The sequence below is a fragment of the Odontesthes bonariensis genome, chromosome 18, assembly GCF_027942865.1.
Source record: "Odontesthes bonariensis isolate fOdoBon6 chromosome 18, fOdoBon6.hap1, whole genome shotgun sequence".
Classification (NCBI taxonomy): domain Eukaryota; kingdom Metazoa; phylum Chordata; class Actinopteri; order Atheriniformes; family Atherinopsidae; genus Odontesthes; species Odontesthes bonariensis.
The window spans coordinates 20,951,648-20,975,870 of NC_134523.1; positions in this window are offsets into that span (position 1 = coordinate 20,951,648).

A 24,223-nucleotide genomic window follows, 5' to 3' on the forward strand; every position below is an offset into this window, starting at 1 on the left:
CAGTGAATTCACAAGTGTTCGAATGCTAACACAATAAATGAACATAGTGAACATCACATGTGCTGAACTTCAGTATGTTGGCAAGCTGATGTCAACTTCATCTAGCTCACAGCACAGTCTCACGTTGTTCTTAGAAAGCTTGCTGTTTACTGTAAAATACTGCCCCCTCTTTCTCTACATGGCTGGTGAAAAGAAATCCCCATCTTATGTCTCAGAAAGGAAATCCCCTCTCTCCTGAATTACACATACCAATCTCCAATATAACGCCACAGCCTGTGACGAAGGGTCACACACAGGCTTGGCTTTACTTTAAAGCCCTGACTATAAAGTAGTTTTTCCAGTATAGTGACACCTTTTTGATGAACCTTTATGCATATCCAACCACTCCTTCTTTTGTTTGTTTTTTTCCAGACTGCCTCCTATTTCCTCCAGATTTAAACCCCTCAATCCACCTCTCTCAGTTCCGATCCCATCTCTCCTGTTTTTGTTTCCATTTCTTACCCAGTTTCTAATTTTCCTCTCCATCTCCTTCTCCCTCTTTTATCCTACACTTTTCCACCCTGTGCCACATCTCTCTTTTTCTACTCCCTCCCTCATCCTGCCTCTCCATCTCAGTGAAAGGAGGTCCGTTACACAATGGCATCGAGGCTATTGAGGTCTTGGGTGCACAAAGACTGTATTCAAATCTCTGAGCTATTTTTCAGGAACCAAGCTCGGCACAGAATTGTACTTACCATCTGCTGTGTTTGGGAGACTGTAATTGTGTGTGCTTACAGTGCATTTCCAGCATGTGTGCGTTTGTAGTGTGTATCACATGACCTCTCACCTGTATACAAATACAGCTCAAAGCAGCAGCGAACCAAAATCCGACGAGGTCGAAACTTTTGAAAAACATTGTGATAGGGGAATTTTTCCGTGTTTACAAAAGATACATAGCTTTGGGGTGTAGTGCACCTTTAAGTCATACACAAGCCCTCAACATACACACAAACACAACCACAAACATGTAAACCTTATACATCTGTGAGTGTGACTCCTCAATTTGATCTTAGACTAATCTTGTTTCTAACATCAGGCCAAAAAATAAGATGTTTCCTGAAACTGTAAGTCTTCATAAATAGAGTAAACCCTAATTTCACACACACACACACACACACACACACACACACACACACACACACACACACACACACACACACACACACACGCCAAGCGGGTCTATTTGGGTCAGAGCTGAAATGAAAGCGTTGTCGCAGGAACAGACAGTACACCAACACAGATTCGCTCTCAGCGCTGCTCTCAATGTGTGTATGCATATATATTTATTTATATACGTGTGTGTGTGTGTGTGTGTGTGTCTATATATGTGTATCTGAGTGTGTTCATGCTCCTGTCAGCTCCACTTGTCTTGTTGGGCCACATTTGGACAAGTGCGTCAACGCTTCCCTCCTTTCTTGCTGTGATGTTTATTCTCGGTTGTATACCTTTATGTTTCTGAGTCGTATTAACCTATATTAACACCGTGAGGCGTCGTACAGAAACCACCTGACTCCTCTGCATCAAAGCCCCGCAGCTGTTTGAGTCTGTCACATCTAACTAGACTAACGTGTTTCCTTTACATTCCCCACGCGCCGCTGGGTCGTCGGAGCAGGATGCAAACTCCCCAGTGTAATGTCTGAGAGTTTGAAGAGTGACTCTCGCAGCGCTGCCTGCATTAAAAGGCAGATTTGTGGTGCTGCAGTGATGTTATATAATGTTCTTAGCCGTTTGTTTTAACCTCGGCGGGGCAGCAGATGGGCGCGGTTCAACATGCCAAGACAAACGCTTTCGTCTGATGCTTAAAGAGGCGATACGTCATTTTTAACTGTTGCGTACAACCAATTCTAAGTCAAATTTAACCTTATAACTGAATTATTTTTGGGACAATATTAAAACTATACACGTTATTACTTTGCCAGTTTAACCCCCCAAAGATTTAATACTTCAAATCAGATGTGTGCAAGAAGGCATCTTAGAGGCCAAATATGGAACTAGAGTCATGAGTGTTCAGACACAGGAGGAACATGGGGTCTGACAGCAGAAGGTCTCGCACTCACAGAGTTGTGATGTTAACATCTTGGACTTGGTCTGAGGCCTCATGAAAAGACAGAAAACACTGAGACAGACTAAACACAGGGGTTGTGACAAGTTCTCCAAGATGCACCTCAAGACACAGTGAGCAGGTGGAACCGTTTTTTCTCTTTACTGCACTATTACTCAGTACTAAAAAAGGCCATTTATGTTACTAGGAAACAATGTGATTCTTTCAGTCTCAATAGCTTTGACCAAATCATGTTACAACAGGCTTTGTGGCATGTTGAGAAAAATCCTTGTGAAGAGCAAAAGAGGTGGAACATGTTGGCTAGATTGCAATATCAAAACCACAGATTATCGTCTGACGACGGATTAGTTTTTTATGATCCTCTATGTGCACTCTTGGCAGGGCAGTCTGTTGGCTGTTATCCGTATATTTGCAGGCTACACAGGAAGCCCTTTAACATTGGCTGTTGCAGAGAATACAAGGCAAAAATGTACTTTAAATTCAGTCAGAACAGATCTCAAGCCTCTGTTTTAGTGAATTAAATCTACACAGATTTACAATGAAATTTCACAATTCCTCTAAAAAGCATCCCTAAAATACAAGATTGGTAATCTTTTTCTGCTCCGACACTCCTCATTGCAGGACGACTTAATTCATCAGCTCCTTTTGAAATAAATTGAGTATAAGCAATCTTTTTTCAGATTTGAAAACACTATATTTCAGGATTGGTTAGATTTATGTGCTAAAACAACTGAGTTAAAACAAAATTCCAGTTATCCAAAAATCTAATTAGTTCATTTTGAAAGTAATGTTACCAAACACTGTTTTTAATATTGCTGAATGTATAAAGCCACTTTGCAGCAGCATTCACAAATAAGGAGCTGTGTTTGGAAATGCCAGTTGGCGCTGGGTCGGGGTGGTTAAAATGACATGGTGGTGACCTGTGGTGGCTCTCTGGCAGTGGAAAACCGCTTAGAACTGGCTTTAGCACCAGCCATGAACCAGCACTTGAAGCATTTTTGACAAAAAGAGGTAAAAAAAAAAAAAGAAAACCCAGTCAGTATCAATTGTAAATGGCCAAAGGAAGCATAAATATCTGAGAATAGTGTTTTTAGTGTATTGTTAACTCAGTTTGCTGCGTGTTTCTAACGTGAGCTTTCAGGCTGTAAGTATGTTCAATTATAGTAATGCGCTTCGGTGGTTATTGAATATAATCTGTGTTCAAATGTACATTTGCACGATAGCTCAGAGCTGTAGGACTCATCTCAAAAGGTGCACCCTCAAAAACCAGCTACTGTGAACAGAGGTGTAAGGCCAGGGCCGATTGTGCCGTTGCATCTCTGCAATGTTTAGAGCAAAGCATGTCACAAATAAGAAATTGTGTCAGTTTGTGAAAAAAGGGCGTAACATGTCTCCTTTAAACTTTGCAAGATGAAATTGAATCCAAGCTGCCACTTTAGCTGCAACACTTTGTTGATTTAACAATTAGATCCTTTTTTAAAATCATATAACAATAAAATCAATATCTTTGTTTTAGGCTCTGGGCTGAAGAAAAAATAGTATACCTTTCTAGGCTGTGGAGAAGTAAACAATGTATTTTCCTACATTTTCGTCCAATAAATTTACATAGAAATGACTAAAGTTAGAATTAATCAGATACTCTATGAAGAGAAAATGCAAACAAATTATTTAAATAGTGAAGATTAACTGCCATACGTAATAATAAACTCCAAATGTTAAGGTAATGTTGTGTCAATATCTTAGAACAAGTGATCAAATACTTGGGAAAATTATATTAAAATAAATCAAGAATGAAAATAGACCACTGGGATAGGCTCCATCCCCCCGTGACCCAGATGGATGGATGGAAGAATGAAAATAATTGTTTGTTGCAGCTATAAAATCAAGACCGCTGAATTTATCGTTCCAACAAGAGTGATGCACAACATTTCTGTTTCCATTTCTTTTTATGTTCCTCAATGTGAGATCACATGCTTCAGTCTAAAATCCCCAAAAGAAAAAGCAAAGCACGAGACAAAAACAGCATTCTAATGTTTTTACAGGACATAAGTTCTGCCATTGATCACCAGCAGAGAGGACTCTGCAGTGCTTTTAAGAAACATAAAAGAAACCACAGAGAATATGTTCAAAGAGTATTTGATCAGAGCAGAAGACATTTAACCAAATCCCCAAATATAGAGAAGCCACAGCTGCAGTATGGGACAGATAATCCAGTAAAACCTCTAAAATCAGCAAGTTCAGCAGGTGGCAGAGTAAATATGTGTATGTGTGAGCGTCTGCACCCGTGTGTGCTTTCTCTTTTTGGTGTTTCTGACACCTTCTGCAGCGCCGCAGTCTGTCAGATGTCTCGTTTTCAGATACTCTGACAGATTGGGATGTTAAAAATGTGATTTCAGCCTGGTTACATCAACCCCCCACTCTCCTCCTCCTCTTCCACCCCCATCTATAGTCAGCCGCTGACAAATCAGCAGCAGCCATTTAAGATGTTGTCAAAGGGAATTACAGCGTGTCCTCGATGCGCTCAGGATATCTCCTCCTCCCCCTCCGGCTCACCTGGGGAGGAGCTGTGGGAGCTTCAGGAGGAGGTCAGATGATGTTTCTCAGTTCGGTTTACTGTACCTTCAGATCAATTTGTCTCAGGAATGGAGCTGACAAAAATGTGTCTGTCTATTCCTGGAAACCTGATAGAGAACGTGTGACGATGTTCTAAAATGAGTCTGACAGAGCGGATTCGAGGTCAGGCCGAGTCTGACCCTTTCACACAAACTAGATGTCACATCTTGTTGTCAGTTTGATTCAGGTCACTTTTTTTCTTATTTTGACAGGAATGCAATATTATGGTTTCATCACTCATTGCTTGTTATATCTCTAGATTGTTTGACATGTTATTTATTTGGAGTGAAAATGAACAAACGGACAGATTTAATCCTCAGCTTCCATACACTGAAGCAGGGCAGGGGAAATTTAAATAGCAGAGCCTCCCGCCACTGGAGAACTGAATCTTCTCTCATTTGAATCAGGCTATTTTCCATGTTTCATTTATTGAAATATTTTGTATTTTTCCTTGAAATAAAAACAATTACTATTCCCCTCCATCAGTTTCACACTGTGGTCTCCACCTTTATGCAAAACCAGGATGACATGCAACATTAAAAGCAAGAAAAATGAGCTATTAGAAGCTCCTGTTTGCAGTGCACTCATGCGTGTCCAGGAAAGTACCACTGGTTGATTTTGACATAACAAAAAAACTAAAAACAGACTGAACCTCAAGCAAGACTCGGAGTGATGAGGATCATTTTTTTCCATGCAAATTTATGGACATTTATTCAAAGTGGACAATGGTGGTAATTGTATCCTCAGGAAGTGTGCATTTCCCTGATTCTAAAAATAAGTGTCATCTTAAAGTGTTGCGATTTTACTTACGTATGAGCTGAGAAGTAAAACCTTTACTCAAAAAGGGTGTTAATCTACATCAAACTATAACTTTAGTGTTTTTTCTATATTTTAGGTTTATTACAGAGAACGTCTTAATAGGCCGTGGGTCAGATGCATAAAACTGAAATGTCGTTTCAGGACTAAAAGTGCATATACTTTCAAAGGCAGAAACGTGTGTACGCTTTCTCTTTTTATGAATTTCAATCCTTTTAGAACTATACAACCATCTTCGACCATGAATGGCCCTCGACACTCCCATGATTAATAATTTGCGTATAAAAACATTAAAAACCAATTAAACAGACAATTATGATGTAAGCAGCGGCACCGAAAAAGGGCAGTTTAAATTTGTTTCATGTGTAGGTGTCAGTTCTGAAATCATTAACAAAAAGAGAAGTGATCAACACTGTAGGTTCAGAGTAAGATAATCTGCAGGTGACAGGCAAATATCGGGAAAAAAAAGCATATGAGCTCACATGAGGACAAAATCATAGTTAAAGTAAACCAAAACTAAGCTCGTGACAAACAGCCCTGTGAAGTCAGAGATGGATACATCATTTCTGCAAAGCGATTGGGACTCTGGACACACATGATGTCCTGTACATACTACGTTTTGGGTCAGCTGTGCCCAAACTTTCCAGCTGTTTGGGAATGCAATCGATCTACAGTACATTACAGAGGAGGTGTGGATAACAACAGCTCTGCTGCAAAGTCTTTCCTCAAAAAAGTCTACACGTTTTTCTAATGTTCATGGTCTTCTTTGTCTGGTATGTTGTTTTTCTAAATGCATACTGATACAGGCACATGCATGGTGTGTGCACTCAGTGTTAACAAAAACATATCTCAAAAATCTTTAGGCTGCATGCAGCTGGCTGCTGGCAGACTCTTGAAGTCTGGTGAGAGGGATGAAATTTATGTCACACAGGCTTTGCGGCAGAGTGGACACAAAAACTTTGAATTGCCTTTAAAATACTATCTTGTGCCAGAAACATAAAATTATTAATATACTTAATACTAATTTGCATTAACAAGGTCTTCCAACACCACCAATGCAGAAAACCTGATGCATGCTGTTATGTATTTCAACTACAATTAAATAAGAGTATATTATACAAAAATAAGATGTCTTTCTTTACGCATTTCCACTTCTCCATATGAGGGGCTAAATTTGTTTGTATAGTCGGAAGTCTATAAGAAGTACATACATTTTCACGACATGTACTTCCTTTACAAAAACCAGTTTGTGAGTAAGAAAAGGCATCAAATAGTTTTCGGTCCATGTCTCTTGTAAAATACCCTAAATGGCTTGCTTTCTTGTATTAAAACAAGTCTAATCTGACTGAATTTTATCTTTACCAGCATATCAGACAAAAACAAGCTAATCAAACCAAAGCTGTTATCAGATTTGGAGCCCTTTAACACTCTGAGAACTCTCAGTCTCAGAAAATTGGCCAATATCAGCATGATTTTACAGCACAACATGGAATAGTGCTGATGAACACAAATTTGGTATTTTTTTCATGCCACCTCACACAACTCTGTCTTTCAGTAGAATGTGTGGTTTGTTTTTCCATCACGTTGTGTGTTTAGTGTAGTGGGTGGGACTTGCTAGCCTGTAATCCAGGAGAGGCAAATTTTAATACATGTTATTACCATGTCATGAGGTTTTCCTAACTTTAGAAATGTAGTTTTTATTACCCAACCATAACTAAGGAGTTTGCAAAGTGTAAAACAGCAATTAAACAACTACTTGAAAGCACTGGTGGTCAGAACATGACTTGAACTTGGCTCTACAACTTGTGTTTTGCTCCATCTTTTTTTAAATGTGAACAGTTTTTTGGAACTTTGTGATGATATTGTGTTGCTTCGTGTCATGAAGCAACAACAACAGCAAAAAGTTTAAAAAAAAAATCACTTTTGCAAGTCACAAACACTCCATTTCTGTCTTGCGACAGAAGGAGAGGAAGAGGAGGAGTGGCAGTGAGGATCTTCATTGCTCGGCAGGATGGATAAAAAGTCAACTTCATCATGAGCGGTTGCTTTTAACGAGCATCAGTTTGATTCCCACCAGGAGATGAAATATTATTTCTGTGATACATTATCAACATACAGCAGTGCTAATAATAAAAAAAAAAACACCCATTAAAGGAAATGTATTAAACACAGGTTATTCCCAGCTCCTAAATACAGCTGTAGTATGAAAGAAATTTAATTAGAAGTCAAGTTGATGTTTTTCTTGAGTTAAAAGTTAACTGATATGAACGACTGACTGTTTGATGGTGATTTCAAAGAGACATATTATCACTCACCTGCTTTTACTTTCACAGAAGATGACAGCTGATGAAAGTACTGGAAACTCGCAATCCTAGAAGACACTGAAACATTCATACTGAAACAAGCTCATACTGATGAATCACAAAGACGATTTCACTAACAACAGGCTCTGCGATCGATATGCTGCAGCCTTTGATTGGCGCTGGCATGCTCAGACAACACCTAATCAATACTGTATCAGAACTGAATCGGGAGAGCTGCTGAGGGAGTTTCACAAACACAAGTGGACAGCAAAAAGGAGGAACTTACAGACATTAGTCAAATCTGGCTTTGAGAATTCAGAGACACAGTTTATTTATTTGTTAGCATGAACATATCTTGGCACACGCCAACTACAAGTGGATGCACACAAACAAAAAGGTTTTAAGAAAGAATACAGCTAATTCTCAAAGCTCTACAAGTCACATTCACCAAACTCTCTTGAACTGAACAAGCCTAACTTCAGTTTTGTTGCTCATTAGAATAATTGGCAAAGTTTCCTGTGCCACGGAAAAAAACAGAAAACAAAATTGAGCACTCTAAATGTAGTGAACAGGTTCTGGAAATTTGATTTCTTTCCCATTCAAACCTTGTTTTGTATGTTTTTGCAAGACAATAATTTTTGTGACAAACAATTTGTAGTTGCATGAGAGGACATTTCTCTTCGTGGAAGCTATTTTCTTTTAATTGGAAATGTTGCAAGGAGGAGTTGGAGGACCCAAAGGCAGGACTAACAGGCAGGAGTCATGCCGGTGTCCGAACTAAAACTTTACTATAATAATAAAAAATAAAAAAAATCCACTGCCAAGGCAGAAAAATCCAAGGACAGAAACAAATTGACAATAAGAGATGGGAGACCAATGAAGGGTAATCAGGAGGACTAGAAACGAGAAGTGGCACAACCAAATCAATGAAGAGGATCTCGCACTGAACAAAGAAAACCTTGGAGCTGATATATAGAGGGGGAGGGAATAAATAACTAAATCAAGGCAGGTGTGGAAATCAGAGAGAAACACACAGGCACACAAGTGTACACACAGACAGGAAATGAGTGCAAGGTAAATCAGAATTAAAATTTTAACATGAAAATTCAAAAGCCCACGGAACAGACAACAAAATCCGCAGACCATGACATTTCTGCAGCAATATGTGGCATATGTGCCGTGTCAGAAACAAGGAGTAAAGTAAAAACAAAAAAGCCTTTTCTATTGTTCTTTCTTGCCACTCAAACAAGCCAAAAAACATTGTTCTGGATGATACAAAATCCATCCACTGAATTCAACTTCTCTGTGCAGGTTTCAACTGTTCGAGTGAAGAAGCAGGTGTATGGAGCTGAATAATAACTCCCCCAGCAGACACCTTTGGGTTAGGATGAGGAATTATCTGAGAATGGCGTCTCCTGGGTCAGGTATTAGAGCGAGTGTGTAGTGAGGGTCATTTTGTCTCTGCAAGGTCTAGCTGTGTTTGTGATTTACTTGCTTATACCACAGTATGAAGGCCTAACAGAACAACGAGACTGCATGAGAGAAGTGAATTACATTTCTGGTACAAAACCTGAGGCGACATCGGCACCCTATACCAAAAAAGAACGACTAGAATTTCAGTAGAGAAAAGAAAGGAAAAAAACCCACAGTTTTATTTGTGTCTATTATAAACACCACATCATTTATCATTTTAATATCACAACTATAATTAATGCCACCATACTGAAACACCACTATGCAGAAAAACTTAAATAGAGAGGCCATCGTCTTGTTTACTATATTTTCTAAACTTATCAATACCTGATTCTGCATTTGGGGTCAGAATTCAGCACAACTACGGCACACTGATGTTGTTTTGATGTGAAAAAAGTGAAACTTTGGGATAAAATTGAATTCTTTCCCCATTGTTTCTGTCGTAATTAACTCAATGAGCCACTGCAGACCCAGTGGATGCATACCCAAAACTGTAAGTAACTTTTAGATAATTCTTCTGGGGCCAGATGCTTAAAAGTCTGTAGGCACAAAAGCAGAAATGTGCATTTGCATTCTTTTGGCCAGATTTACAAATTTGTGCGTCTGTATGTGTTCTCTTTTATAAATCTCAGGTCCTGTTAAACATACGTATGTCCATGAGCCTGATTTCCTCGTCCGTCTTTAGCCACGAAAGGATGAGGACACTCTAATTAATCATTTGGTCATTGCCTGTACCACAACTGAATAGACATGACAATGAAGGCTACAGTAAAGAAGAAGCACAATTTCATCTAATGTAAAACAATCATCAGTGAAGAAGAGAAAAATAAATCTGTTTTATTTGTTGATCCACATGTGGAATCATGACCAAAATAAACACTGCACTGAAAAAATAAAATAAACTTTGACTCGTGGACATTTTTCTGCTTAAATTTTGTGTTTTTTTTTCAGTTTCCACTTCACCATATGAGACAGAATTGCTCTAAAAACACGTGTATACATGGTCAGTAAAGTACACATATTCTCACCACACAATATGCCTTTATAAACACCAGTTTGTGTGGAAGAAAAAAGTGCAGACATCATTTATGCATCTGGCCCCAGGATTTTTAATCTTAGTGGTTAATTATCTTAATTTGGAAAACAAGTGTTAGCTTTTGGCTGTGAAAAGAAGGCTGAGAGGCACAAACTGAGGGCAGAGATAAAGAAATTCCGAGAAAAAAAACCGACACAAACACAACCTCACCAGAGGAAGAAAAGCAATGTTAAGCAAATGGGAAATAAGAAAAGCAGACATGGTGTCTGGGAGCTTAACATTAAATTAAGCTTTCTCAAACAGCACAGAGGCTGATTTTGTTTTAATTTTGGCTCTTCACTTTTTGGTTCTCATATGTTTTAGGGTTTTCTCCCCCTGCAGGAATATCAGTTTTCCCTTTTTTTTTTCTTTTTTGTCTCAGTGGGACTTTGGTTATGCTTTTGGTTCTCCACTGGTGGCAGCTGTTACATTTTTGGGAGTGTTATCCTTTTTTTTCCTTCCATTAGAGCGTTTTTTTTTTCTTTTTAGCCCTCCAACAAGAGAATGATTATTTCAGAATTAAAATATGGGGTGGATTCATTTGTAGGTTATTTTTGCTTTTCCCCAAAGGAAATCTATCTGTGACTGAGCTCAAACAACACCACCACTCCACAGCTTTGGATAACAGTTACTGGCTGTTTCTCTTTCAAAGCTAGGCTGTAAGTGAGACTCAAACCTACAACCTTCATGCCATCAGCAGACTGAGTTATCATTTCTGTTGCTGCTTCACTGGCAGTTTTCAGTCTTTACACTGTTGTTGGCTTTCAAACAGCTTTTTAGAAGCTGAGACATGACTTGATCTTATCACCTCTAAACCTGCCTGCTTTGCTGATTGAGCTATTGAGGTTTCATAAGCGAGAGCTTTTTCAAGTTTTTTCTTTAGATGCTGGTTCTTGATTGTCAAAAGCAAAAGCAGCGTGTCAAATCAAAACACACCACAGCTCAGTACAGCTGTGTGCTGCAATGAGATAATTCTTTGCATAACCTCAACACTCTTTTCAATTTTTTCACGACGCGTTAGCTTTGAAAACACACTTGCAAATATGAAATTTGAAAGGGAACTTGAACCTGTGACCCTGAGTTCTTCATCCAAGCTTTTGTCTGATTCATCCACTGAGTGTAATTATTTCTGAGAGTATTCAGATTTTTTTTTCTTCTATTTTCTGTGCTGGTATAACCATTTATGATAAGCATATAAAGGATTTGATTCAACCTCTTCACAAATTAGTGAACAGGTTTTTCTTTTGAGTTTTCAAGTTGATGAACTAGAGGATGCTTCAGCTCATCTGATATTATGGTGAAACGTCTGGTAGTGCTCTGCTGCAAAATAAAACTTTCTCAACTGCAGGAACGCAAAGATTTAAAACATTTATATTTTTACTGTCTCTCTCAGTTGACTTTGTGGGATTAGACCAGCAGAACTGTGTCACAGCTGTTCAGCTGCAGGATATGCTAGGCAGCTGCAGATAGCAATAACTAAGATAGCGCCGAAGTACACCAGTGTCTAATCCAATTGGGATGTGTTGTAAAAAAAATCTACTATGTAGCATTGGCTGAAGCACTATGAAATTTTTGAGGTTTGAGTTGTTTTAGATGGCAAAAATCTGCTCTTTTGGCTCATCTTGTATTTGTTGTTTTTTTACTTATTTTTGGAGGGGCTTTTTTTTTTCCAGTGTACTGCCAATATTTATTTAGCAATATTTGTCAATGTTACATGTGGGATTGAGATGAATAGTAAATTATGGTCAGAGGACAGGATTTTTTTGAACGCTTGCTTTTTAACATTGTGTCAAAGGGATAAGTCAAATCATAGATTAGTGAAATGAATAATAATCAATAATAAACTTTGAGCAATTGATTTCACTGGTAAATGCCAAACTGCAGAATTCCCTACTTTTTGTGGAATTCATTTGAAGATCTTTTTTATTATCTTTATTTATTATTTGGACAGTTTTGGACAAGAACGAGGCATTTAATCATTGGGTTGTGGTGAACTGTGATGGATATTTTTCAAGCTTTTGTTGCCAACCGACACAGTGCCGCCAGGTGTAGCAAGAATCAGGGCCAGAAATGCGAAAGAGATCCTGGCTGCACAGAAGCATACCTACCTAGCCAATTTGCTTTGCCTCCTTCTTGGTGCACAGAAATCCAGCTGCTAAAATTCATATTTCAAATGCAGCCAGGGCAAATTTTGGACTGGAAAAACACATGATGCAGATTACAGAGATTTCCAAAGTGTAAACAACATGTGAGACAATTTAGCCTTCCCTACCATAGCCATTAAAGATAAAGCGCCCCCTTGAGGTTATAGTAATCCATGACTATGAGTCAGGTGACACAAAGTCAATATTGGGAGTGGGGTGGACTAGATGGATGGCTAACAAAAAATTTCACATGAACCGATTTACATTGCTTCAGAAACGTGACATGTATTTTTATATTAAATATGATTGAAGACCTCGTTCTCAGTCAATCAACTAATGCAAATGAAGGACAAAGGAAACAATGATAAATGCTGGAGGAAACAATATTGCCTTGGCTCTTTTGTTTTAAAGGCTAATAACTGATTCAGGAGCCTGGAGCAGCACGAGTATAAGAAAGATGAAAACAGGAGTTCTTTAACATCTGACCAACAGGGGAAAAAAAACCCTCCACACCTAGCAACTTCCAACAAATCAAGAGGAAATTTAGGGCATCGTCCAAAAATATAACAGGACTAATGTTAAGCCAAAACTACCAAAACTCTCGCTTGATGAATTTCTCCCCCTGGACTCCACAGATAATTTCACTGACTGGGCTGTTTTTGTCAAAAGTCGGCTGTGATCCACCATTCCAAGAGGTTGTGCTCACATTTCAGGGTTCGTAGGAGAAACTAATATAATTGAAATTACACTGTAAATTGTATTTAGCTGAATATATATTGGGTAAATATGTTGCTTTAAAATAATTTCTGCAGGAGGTAAAATACTTTAAACATTTTTATCATACCAGTCAAGTGTTGTTTCTTTGCTTAAAGTTTTTATTATTGTTTCTTGCTAAAATATTTGAATGAATAAAATGATGAATGCAAAAATCTATGCGACATAACCTCTGATAATCTCAACCTTCAATGCTGAAGACACGCTGCAGCCGCATGTATTCGAGAGTTTTTGCCGTGGTGCCTATTTTTGACGCGTGAGGAAAGTGTTTCTCAGTGAAAAAACATGCACACCACAACAGAGAGGTCAGTGGTGTGGACACAAAACACAGAAGCAGCAAAACACACACCACATTACTGGTGTAAAACTGGCATAAGAACAGTTCGAGTCAAAAAGTTAATCTGACTAAGGTTAATTAAGAAAATTTCATACAGCATTACTTTTAATTTGCGTAGACCTGATAGCTTTAAGTAAATTGTACAATGTAACATACTCAGATTTATCAAGTGATTTCAAGCTCTGCAGTGTACACTTAAATTGTTCAAGTTAAATATACTCAATAAAGTTTCAAACACTGAAGCAATGCATACTTTTTAAGTAAAGCCAACAGGTGAAGTTTTAGCACACAGCTTAACATTTTGCAGTTTTACCATAGAGCATCAGGCATGTTTAAGTAACTAGAAGTTTATTTACATTCTCTCAATTGTTCCTGAAGAGAAATTTAAAAATCTTTATCAGTAATTTGAGTTATTTACATTTATACATACACTGTTATTAAATTTGTAATAGATGAAGACTGTGTAAGATTTAATTATTGCATTTTTTGCTGCATTCATTTGAATAAGTAGTAAAACAATATTTTTACCTCCTCTCTGTAACTTTCCATGTGGCTTCCAGGCATTATTTTTATTCAAACTAACTAAATGAGAGGTCAAATATATACAGTGATTTGTACTAAAAACAAAAGAGAACCCAATACAAGCATGTCCAAAATGTATCAAGACAGTAAAGTTAAGAGTTAGAAGTAATTTATTTTTCCACTTTATTCCAGAAGTGAGGGGGGTTTGGATGAAATTAACACATTTTCTACCTTTTTTTTTCCACCTTCTATTTGGCTGACTTGCGTGCACTTTAACACTTCCATATATGACCTCGAGGCAACCAAGGAAAAGAGAAATCTGTCCATGGATATGAAACAAGGAAAGGCCAAAAAGCTACAAATGCAATACCGAATCAATATTTATGAAAACATTTATTCTTATCTGCAGTGTAACGAGTGAAACAACACTCGTCAGACTGCATTTTGTGAAGGCACTCGGCGAGCCAAAGCCTCCACCAAAGGGCTGTAAAAACTTTACTGAGTCAGAGTCATGGTTCCTGAGTTAAGACCTTTTGAATTTATCATGAAACTGTAGCAGCAGCTATTTAAGTTTATATCATATTAAAATCTGTAGAATGTAAAAGGTCTGGCAAGTTACAGGATGTGTTGCGAAACATTAAAGATCGGGTAAGATCAGGAGAATCTTGATGTTTCTACAAAACAAAACTGCAAAATATGTTTTAAAAAGTAATTGATCCACATACTGTGTGTTTGTTTGATAGAAATGCATCAGTGAGAGGGGATATGAAGGATTTTGTTACAGTTAATCATTGCTTTCACTGCAGCAGATGGTGTTTGAATAGTTTTCACACATGGGTTGGGCTCCTCACTCATCCATCCATATTTAAAAGTTTATGCACAGCAATTCATGGCTTTATCAAAGGTTAAAGCATTATAATGTTTTATAGATCAGTTATAAGCCATAAATATAATCAGTGTGTGGGTTATTGATGAGATGATTTTAATAGACAGATCTTTTCCAGAACACCTTGGCCCAATTCCAGCTACTAACTGCTTATCAGTAGGATTTATGTACATTTAAGTCAATGTCTTAGAAAATGTTGCTGTTTCACAATAGAGATATTACCATGTTTTAAAACTTGGTTTTTAACTCATCACCATGTCAACATCCTAATTTTCCATAGTTATTACAACACAATGATGATTTTTACTTGACCACAAACACAAGGATGAAAGGAGGGGATGGTGGGAGGTGCTAAACCCTGTTCTTTCTAACACAGAACACTTTTCTGGGCTAAGTTTTAAACAGTTACTGACTTGTACTTATCTCCTTTTAAGATCCTGATGTTTGTTTTTAAAATTTTAAACGGTCTGGCCCCTGAGTATTTAACTGAACTCATACATGTTCACAGACCAATCAGAGCTCTGAGGTCGGCAAACAAACTTTATCTAGATGTGCCTAAATGCAGGCAAAAAAAAAAAGGCGATCGAGCTTTTGCAGTGGTTGCCCCTAAACTTTGGAATGGGTTACCGCTGCATATTCATTCATCAGAAACTCTCGACATTTTTAAAACATCTCTTAAAACCCACCTTTTCTCCCAGGCTTTCAGACCTGGGTGAATCAAATGTTGTCTGTGTGTAAATTGTTTTTATCTCTTGCTGAATTTCTTTGTTAAATATCTGTTGAATTTATTGTTATTTATTTATGTAAAGCACTATGGTCAACCCAGGTTGTTATAAGGTGCTATATAAATAAACGTGACCTTGACTTTCCCCTCACAATCAGGATTCTCTCACCCACAAATGGTGGAGCTAAGTGTTTAAGATACCAGTATACAGTAAAATTGAATGTAAATTCATGTAGTTGGGTCTATATGTTTCAAAATACAAGGTTTTATTTGCAAAAATCCAAATGGTGACGGTTTTAATGTTTAAAAATTCACATAAGGCGATTCCCATCATGTCAAATAATTGCTCCCCCACAGAAAACAACAGCCATGGTATATGTTACCATGTCACAAGTTACAGCCATGGAAGGGCAAACTACAACTACATTTGAACAAGTGGACAAATTTATGCATTCCATGTTTTCCAGTGAGACCAGGCCGGTTCATTCATACTTCTACTTCCCTTTGTCTACCAGAGGTAGATCATTTTCATTTTGTAGATCAAGGATCCAAATATATTAACACAAACTTAAAAATTGAGGATTTTCAGGGTCACAATCATAAAATGATCCACCTTGCTTGGCTTCCAGTTGTAGCCAACACACTAAAGTTTGGACCAATCAATTTCTCATTCCATCAGCTACAGGTTTTAACTGGCTCACTTGATCTGATCTTTGATAGACAGATGCTTCATCCAGTCATTTTCCAAAGGAATTTCCTCTGTGTAATATGTGTAATAAACCATCTGGTGTGTCATGTGAAAACAATTTGGTTTGAGATTCGTTCAGATAACTGTAAATAAACGACTGATGTTTGCCCTTTAATTTTCGAAGATGATTTCATTTCACCCATTGATACCAGATATTATTTTATGTCTACCTTTTAGACCTGAAGCGACATGAGCTTTACATAAGGCTAAAAGTTCTATTGCTGAGAAGAACCTTAATTCATTAACTGATAGTTAATGAACATCTACATCTACATCCCTACATCTTCCTTTATTTATGATATTCTCAGTGGTCTTGTCGCTCAACTTTGTTAATCATACCAAAGTAATTTTAGCAGTACAATCTTAACGGCAAAGCCAATCATTTACAATACTTTATTACGATACAGTAACACAATAATTTACAAAAGTCAAAGGTTAAATCTCTAAGAGTTTTATTTCAAATTTATAGTTTATTTAGAAGATAGGAAAACTAAATGTTTTAGAAACAGCAACATTTAAAAAATGTTTTTAAAAAAAGCCTGGGCTTAAGGTTTATGTCCTCACACACTCCCCAACTTATATATCTCAAAGTGATCAAGGACCCAACTGACTAAACTTTCCAACTTCATCACAAAAACTGGTAAAAATTAATAGATAAATAAGAGAGAGGAGTTAGAACAATCATTACTATTTAGTGTATCGGAGCTTTGTTTTTACGCCTTTCTAATTCAGTAACTATCAGCAAGAATATCCAGTAACCAGAGAAATGAATTGTCTTTCTTTGGACGAAACTATAACCACCACAAACTATAAGATGCTGCTAGATCTTCAAAATCCATAAATGTTATTTAAAAACATACATTACTGTCAGAACGTATTTTAGCAGCATGAGTATTTTTATTCAGTGGAAAAAAATTCAAGAATTAGTCATCGAATTTACTCTGCAGTAGTTTATCTTCTGCAAGAGTATTTTTCTCATTTTAACCTCGCAATAAACTGCTCTTTTTAAATAAAATGTTTTGGTAATAGCCTGGCCTTTTATTAATAAACTGATGTTAACAAATAAATGTTGATAAATTATCGATAAGTAATGAGGGTCTCACTCCACAATGTAAATAGGGTTGCCATTTACTAGTAATGGGTCTGGACAAAAGTTAGCCTCCTGCAGTTATAAATGAACCCCTTGTAAAGGCTTTTAAATATGCATCAAACATGTAGCTGTTAACAATGAGCAGGTTATAAATGGGTTTTGGTCCAGATGTCCTGCAGCTCTTTTCCAGAAGATAAGTGGTTAAGCAGCCCAGGCAGGTGGGGGGGCTCCTTAATAGATTAAAAAGCTAAAAATATGGGGAGCACTTTCCACAGTCTGGTAACCCAGGAGTTGTTCTAATTAATGACTTAATAATAAGCATTGGTAAATGGTTTATTAATGAACCCTTAATAACTGTTTTATAAATGGTGGCTCATCAGAAAGTGTTGCCCAAGAACAGAAAATAGTCATAAAAGCGGTTTTTTTTTGTTGTTTTTGACCGATAAGCAACGATGTCTTACAGGTGGGAGCTTTGACCAGCACCTCCTGTGATAACTGACAAGTTCTCCCTTTTACCTGGATTTTGGCAAAAGGATTTTGGAACACACTTTTTATGGTGGAAGAAGAACATTTTGTGATGTACTTTAAAAACAAGTAAGGCTCATTTTACACAATATAAAAACAAGTCCCATAGTTTACACATTGCACTCCTATCAGGTATTTTGAGCAGAACGGGCTCATTGGTGTGTCGTCCCCCCCCACAAAATCCACAATTTTGTATCTTTTTTTAGTGCAGGCAGATGACTCAACATCTGTTCAACATCACACTGTTTGCTACCCAAAGCTGCAGTTAAAGTGACCCAGAAGGCATTTATGGTGAGTGTTTGTGGTTTCAGAAATGATATCAGTTAACAAAGAACGTACAGTACGATGCAAACAATATGGTTTTGTATCCATGTGTGTGTGTGTTTTATGTGAGTTTTGCGTGACCTCTCCACTGTCGTCACATCTCCTCAGATTTCCCAGAGGCTTCATAGATCTGAACACCACCTTTGTTCCAGAAGGTTCTGTTGGTGAAGCTCCGCCATGTCTCCCTGTACATGAAATCATCAAAAGCACAGAGATTTTTTTTTTTTTTTTTTCACAGCCTGCTGCACTACAAAAAAAAAAAACTTAAATTCGCATCGTCAATTTTATTTCTACTTGTTTTTCTTTGAGATGAAACTGTAAAGCAGAAAAGATCCTTTGTTTTGTTTTTAATTCCACTTTGCTCCTTGAGGCATTAGTTGAGATTAACAGTTGACATTTTCTGATCTGGCACCTCACACCCACTTAACTGAAGAATGAAGCGATTTGTGATGCATTCAAAAAGGGGAATGAGTTTTCCCCACTTGTGGATTGTTTCGATGCGGAGAGAGATTTCCATCTAAAAAAATCCCCAATGTGACACAAAATGCTGCTGCAGAAAAGAAGCCACAGCTTCTCTGAAAGTAACAAAAATAATTTCTTGTTACTCAAATTCAGTTAACTTTTTCTCCCCAACTGCAATCCGAGGATGCAATCTGTTTTGTATATAAGATCATTTCAGTTTGTCAGCACATTGAAGTTCTTTGTCAGCATATTTTTGTTCTACCTCGACATAGGTGGTTCTGCATAATGATGTCCTTCATTCATGTCTTGCTGGTGTCTGGCTAGAAATGCCTCAAGAAATGAAGGAGGCGATGGCCTGTAATCGTCTGACCTTTGTGAGACTTAACACTTTGGTCCTGCACAATGTTTTCAACAGTTATACATCCCTCCCTCTCACAATTTACCACTTTTCTACTGACCTCTTCTTACCTGCAGTTGGTTAGAAACCCGACAGAAAACAGTTTGGGAATACATTACCATCTCACAATTTAACACCATCAGCTGCGAAACATTAACATTTTGGAAAAGTGGACAAACTTATGTGTTACACTGTATTTTCTGTGGAGACCAGAGCTTGGAAACAAACAGCATAGCCCTAAACAGCTGTGTTTATACATCTCGTATTGCTCATTTTTAATAAAGTTAATGAAAATAAATATCTATTAGTTTTTGATGGCAGTTTAGCTTTCAGAAGTTTCACTGAGGCCATGTCTGTGTGCTCCAGCAGCCACTGAGAAGTTTTTGGTGCACTCTGTTACTTTTTTGTTTGCCCAAAACCACCAGTACAGAACACCCTTTGTGTTCGTAAAGCCCCCGATCTACACATTACACTCTGATTAAAAACATGAATACACACCATAGAGCCTACGAATGTGACTAATTTGAAAAAAAAAAAAATTAAAAATAGTCACTGTCCATTCGGGGCATGGAGAAAGAAAGAGTGTTACTCTATGTTGCTTATTTTCCACATGATCCATGAAAAAGTAGAATGCATGGGAAAAAAAACAAAACAGAAAACTGTCAATATTTCAGCGACCACTGAAAATGTATAAATCATGCTTTCAGTGGAGTTCATGTCTTATTAAGAGGATCCACTATATTGTTGGGTTGAAAGGCTCCTTTGTTGTACTGACAGTGTGCATTAACGCGACTCATTTACACAAACTATAACGTGAATAATTTTAGTAAAATGTGCAAATAAGTTAATCAAATATCTGTAATGTACTGCGTCTCATGCACACAATGTAGTAAAACAATGCATCTATGTATATTTTTCCTAAATATCCATTGCTGAGCTCCGTGGCTTTGTATCACAGATGATTTAAAGGTGTAGTCAATTACATATTTGGCAATTAGTTTGAATAAAGCCGTAACTAAAGCCTACATTTGTCCTGCCTCCCCCATCAGATGCAGCTGTACAGTGAGTGCTATGATCAATATATAGGTGCCTCTTGAGACTAGGTTCTGGGACGAAGATCTGTACATGGTGAGCCTTTTTTTATTGATGATGGATCTGTAAGTGAAACATTTATTTTCCACAGTCACATTGCAAACAAAAATTTAAAAAAAAATCTGTCTTTGCATCTTCACAGCCTGATTTACCTAGTCAGTTTTTCTATTAATAAAAACTCTTTTTGTGCCAGTGAGTCACATGATGAGCTCAGAAATTGTAATTGCTTGTGCAGCCATCACTTCAGAGCCCAGCTCAGTAACTGGAGACTGATGTTCACGCTGAACAGTATTTAGCTTTGTTTTTACACAATAGTATTTTAATTCAGCTCAGTTAAATTGACATCTTCAAAGACCTGAAATCCTTGAAATGAAAATTCTCTAAACGTAATTACATACAAGGTGCCCCTCTTAACATACTGCACAATTTGGGATATATATTAAAAAAAAAAAAATCATAACACTTAAAGCGTCGAAGTGAGACAAAAAAAACATGTTTACTTACCTTGAAACTAGACTGGATGAGATTTTATTGCATGTGTTGTTGTAGCACACCCACCATGGTTAAGGCTTTAGTGTTAAACAGTTTGTTTATGGTCTTCTTGATGGCTTGTATTGTCAGCATGTCAATATGTTATGGAGAAAAATCTACTAAATCTGTGCAGCAGATACTTTATTAGGCTTATGTGGACTTGCCAGGCATTAAACTCCAAAACTGCTGGGTCCTACATCTCTTATAAAGACACTAAGTGGTGTTTTCAAATCTATTCAAATTCCATCCAAGTTTATTTGTTATATGTATGCTAACACGCATTGGGGGTCAACATCACAATTAGTTGAGAGATGGCAAAGTCTCTCAGCATGCTGCTGCAAAAAATAAAACATAAAAGGTGTTTGAAATGAGAAGGGCATTTACAGAGAGGTCCAAAAGGTCAGAGAAGTATGGGGAGTATGTAGAGTGGAATGAATATTCACAAAGGGTTGTTGGAGTTCAAAATACTGGGTGTGTGAGGTGCAGACGACAATATCGCACACAGGTTAAATGTATGTGTCATGGTGGGGTGGTGATGTAGGACACGGATGCAGACTTATAAAAGAAAACTGAGTTTATTTCACAAAACAAAAAACAAAGTTCACACAAAAGGCGCGGCTGAGCCGGATATCAAAAAACTAAACTTTAGGAATAAATACTTGACAAGACCAAACGAAAAGACTTAACATGGCAGGGATAAATACTTAACTTAGTCAGGGCGTGGCGTGGCGTGGCGTGGCGTGGCGTGAGGGATATGAAGGGTGTAAGACGGGTAACGAAAAGATCCGACAAGGAAACAGGGGAGCCTGGAAACTAAATAGGGACTGAGTGATTAGTGACTGGGGGCAGCTGGTGGGGAATGAACAGGTGACATGGGTGAAGGTAATGAACTGAACATGGAAGTGAGGGGAAAACAATGGCAAAACTAAAAACTCAAAACCAAGACCTGAAAACATGATGAAACAAAACTAAAAACATGGCAAAGTCCCATGGGTGTGACAGTATGTATGTAAGCAGTATTTCAAGTGTAAAGTATCGTATGAAATATGCACAATTGCTCCGTCAGAAATTGCGATGACATGTTAACGGCAACTCTCGCAACGATAGTCAACCATGAATTCCACTAAAACACCTGTAACTGGGTAGGAAGGGGTTTGGATAATGGCTTTTAAAAGACAGATTACATGTTGAAGCCCTGTTCTGGGCAATGGTTTCCACTGTCCCGTCATTTCTACAGTTGTATACGCAAATTGGCGCTCATTTGGCCACTCCCCTACCTTCCCAATAACCGCCACACTCTACAAGCAAGAGTAGCACTGGCAACCTGTCTAGGGTGCTCCCCGCCTCTCGCCCGATGGCAGCTGGGATAGGCTCCAGCACAGCCCCCCCCCAACACTGCACAGGATTAATTGGGAAGTGAAAATGAATGGCTGGATAGACAATCTTCAAAATTTCAAATGATAAAGACGTAACTCTACACTTTTACATAATTTAGTGTTCTAAGATCTGTAAATACACAAATTATCCCCACATCTCCACTCTGCCAGTCACACCTCCCTTTTCACTATTTTACGCTAATGAAAACATAGTTATGAATAATATATCGCATCTACAACGAGAGACGGATCTAAATGTAATACGCTGGAACTTTAAACTTGTCAGAACTACTCCAGAGGCCATTGTTAAACAGTTTTCCTCAACATGCCAGCAAACTTATGTATAAATCGAATCCTTCTTTAATTATTAAGAGGGCGCAAAAATGTGAAAATAGGACAGAGATTATAAAATAAAAAGAAGCTGTCCTTTAAAAGCCAAATCAACTGTCTGGTTTTGTGTTATTTTGCCTGCTTGTGATCACAAGAATGTTACTACGTGACCTCGACACATGAAGCTTTTCTCCTGACATCCAAAAATAACTATTTCATAGAAAACAGTTAATTCATGATCTTGTCAAAACAAACAATTATCCAGCAACACAACAAGCTGTCAGAGCCACTTCTCTCCCCAGTTTGTCACTTTAAAACCATGTAACAATGACATGTTCAAACAGGGTTTTTTTCTATGAGCTCAGAGCGCTCACACATTCATCATCAGACAAGCTGTGGTTGTGGATTTTAATACGTCTCGTGTTGGTCTGGGTCTGACAACCTGCCTGCAGGCCTGTAAACACTGGAGTCATAAAAGCAGCAGGACAACGGCTCGTTTGTCGATTTGAATTGTCAAATGAGGACACAGCGTCCTCACGCTGCCTCTGACATTTCTGCTCCTCCTGTGGCGCCGAATGTGGGTTGATGAAGGTCGATAGAGGTTGAGCGGGATTTCTGATGATATGGAGGACGTGATTCTGTATCCGGTTACAGTCTGACGTTCCTCGCTGACCCACTTGTCTCTTTGCCTAGATACCACTCTTTTGTGTCTTTGCTTAACAAAAACATTCCAGAACAAATGGTTTCCCTCTCCTGAAAAACTACCTCATTAAAAAGAGGGCTTCAAATCAGCTTTTGCTGTCTAAATTAAACTCTTCTTACTTCCTTTGCTCAATCTAATTTTCTCTCTCTTGACAGTAGCCATTCCTAACCCATTCTCATTTTCTCCTTTGTGTCTCAGTCCCAAGTGAGATCGTTACGTGGTTATAGAAGCTTTGGCACCGTCTTCTGTGCCACTGGTTTAGAGTATTAGAATTAAGGGAATTCACTCCTGCAGAGTAGCATCTTGAATATCTTGAATTTAGTTCAGAAATTTTGTGCAACCACTTGAAGAAAGGGAGAGAAACACAATGAGGAGGCATGAGCGCCAAAAACTAAAGTGCACAGTAGAAAAGACATAAGAAGAAATGACTTGGAGGGGGGGCAAGAAATGAATTAATGAGGGGAGAATAAAGCCAGAAATTTACAGGTTTAAGTCTCTTATTAGTTTCTAAAAAAGCAGAAACCAATCATTCCTGAGCAATTCTAGCATCGTGGCAGGGATATTATCCTGCTGAAGAGACTGCCATTATGGAAAATTGTACCCATCAAGGTGTAAATGGTGTGTGACAAGGTTAGGTAGGTTGTTCGTGTCAATGTGACTTTTACATGAATATGAGCAAAAAACTCTTGGTATAACTGTTCAGACCGTCACCCTGCACCTGCCGGCAAACCCTCATCCCACAGAGCATCCTGCTGCCACCACTTTCCCAAGTAAATGACGTAGACTCTAACAGCTATTCACACTGAAGATGAGGGGAAAAAAAGAAGATTAATCAAGTCTTTTGTGAAATCCCTACATGCATCAATGAGCCTTGGGT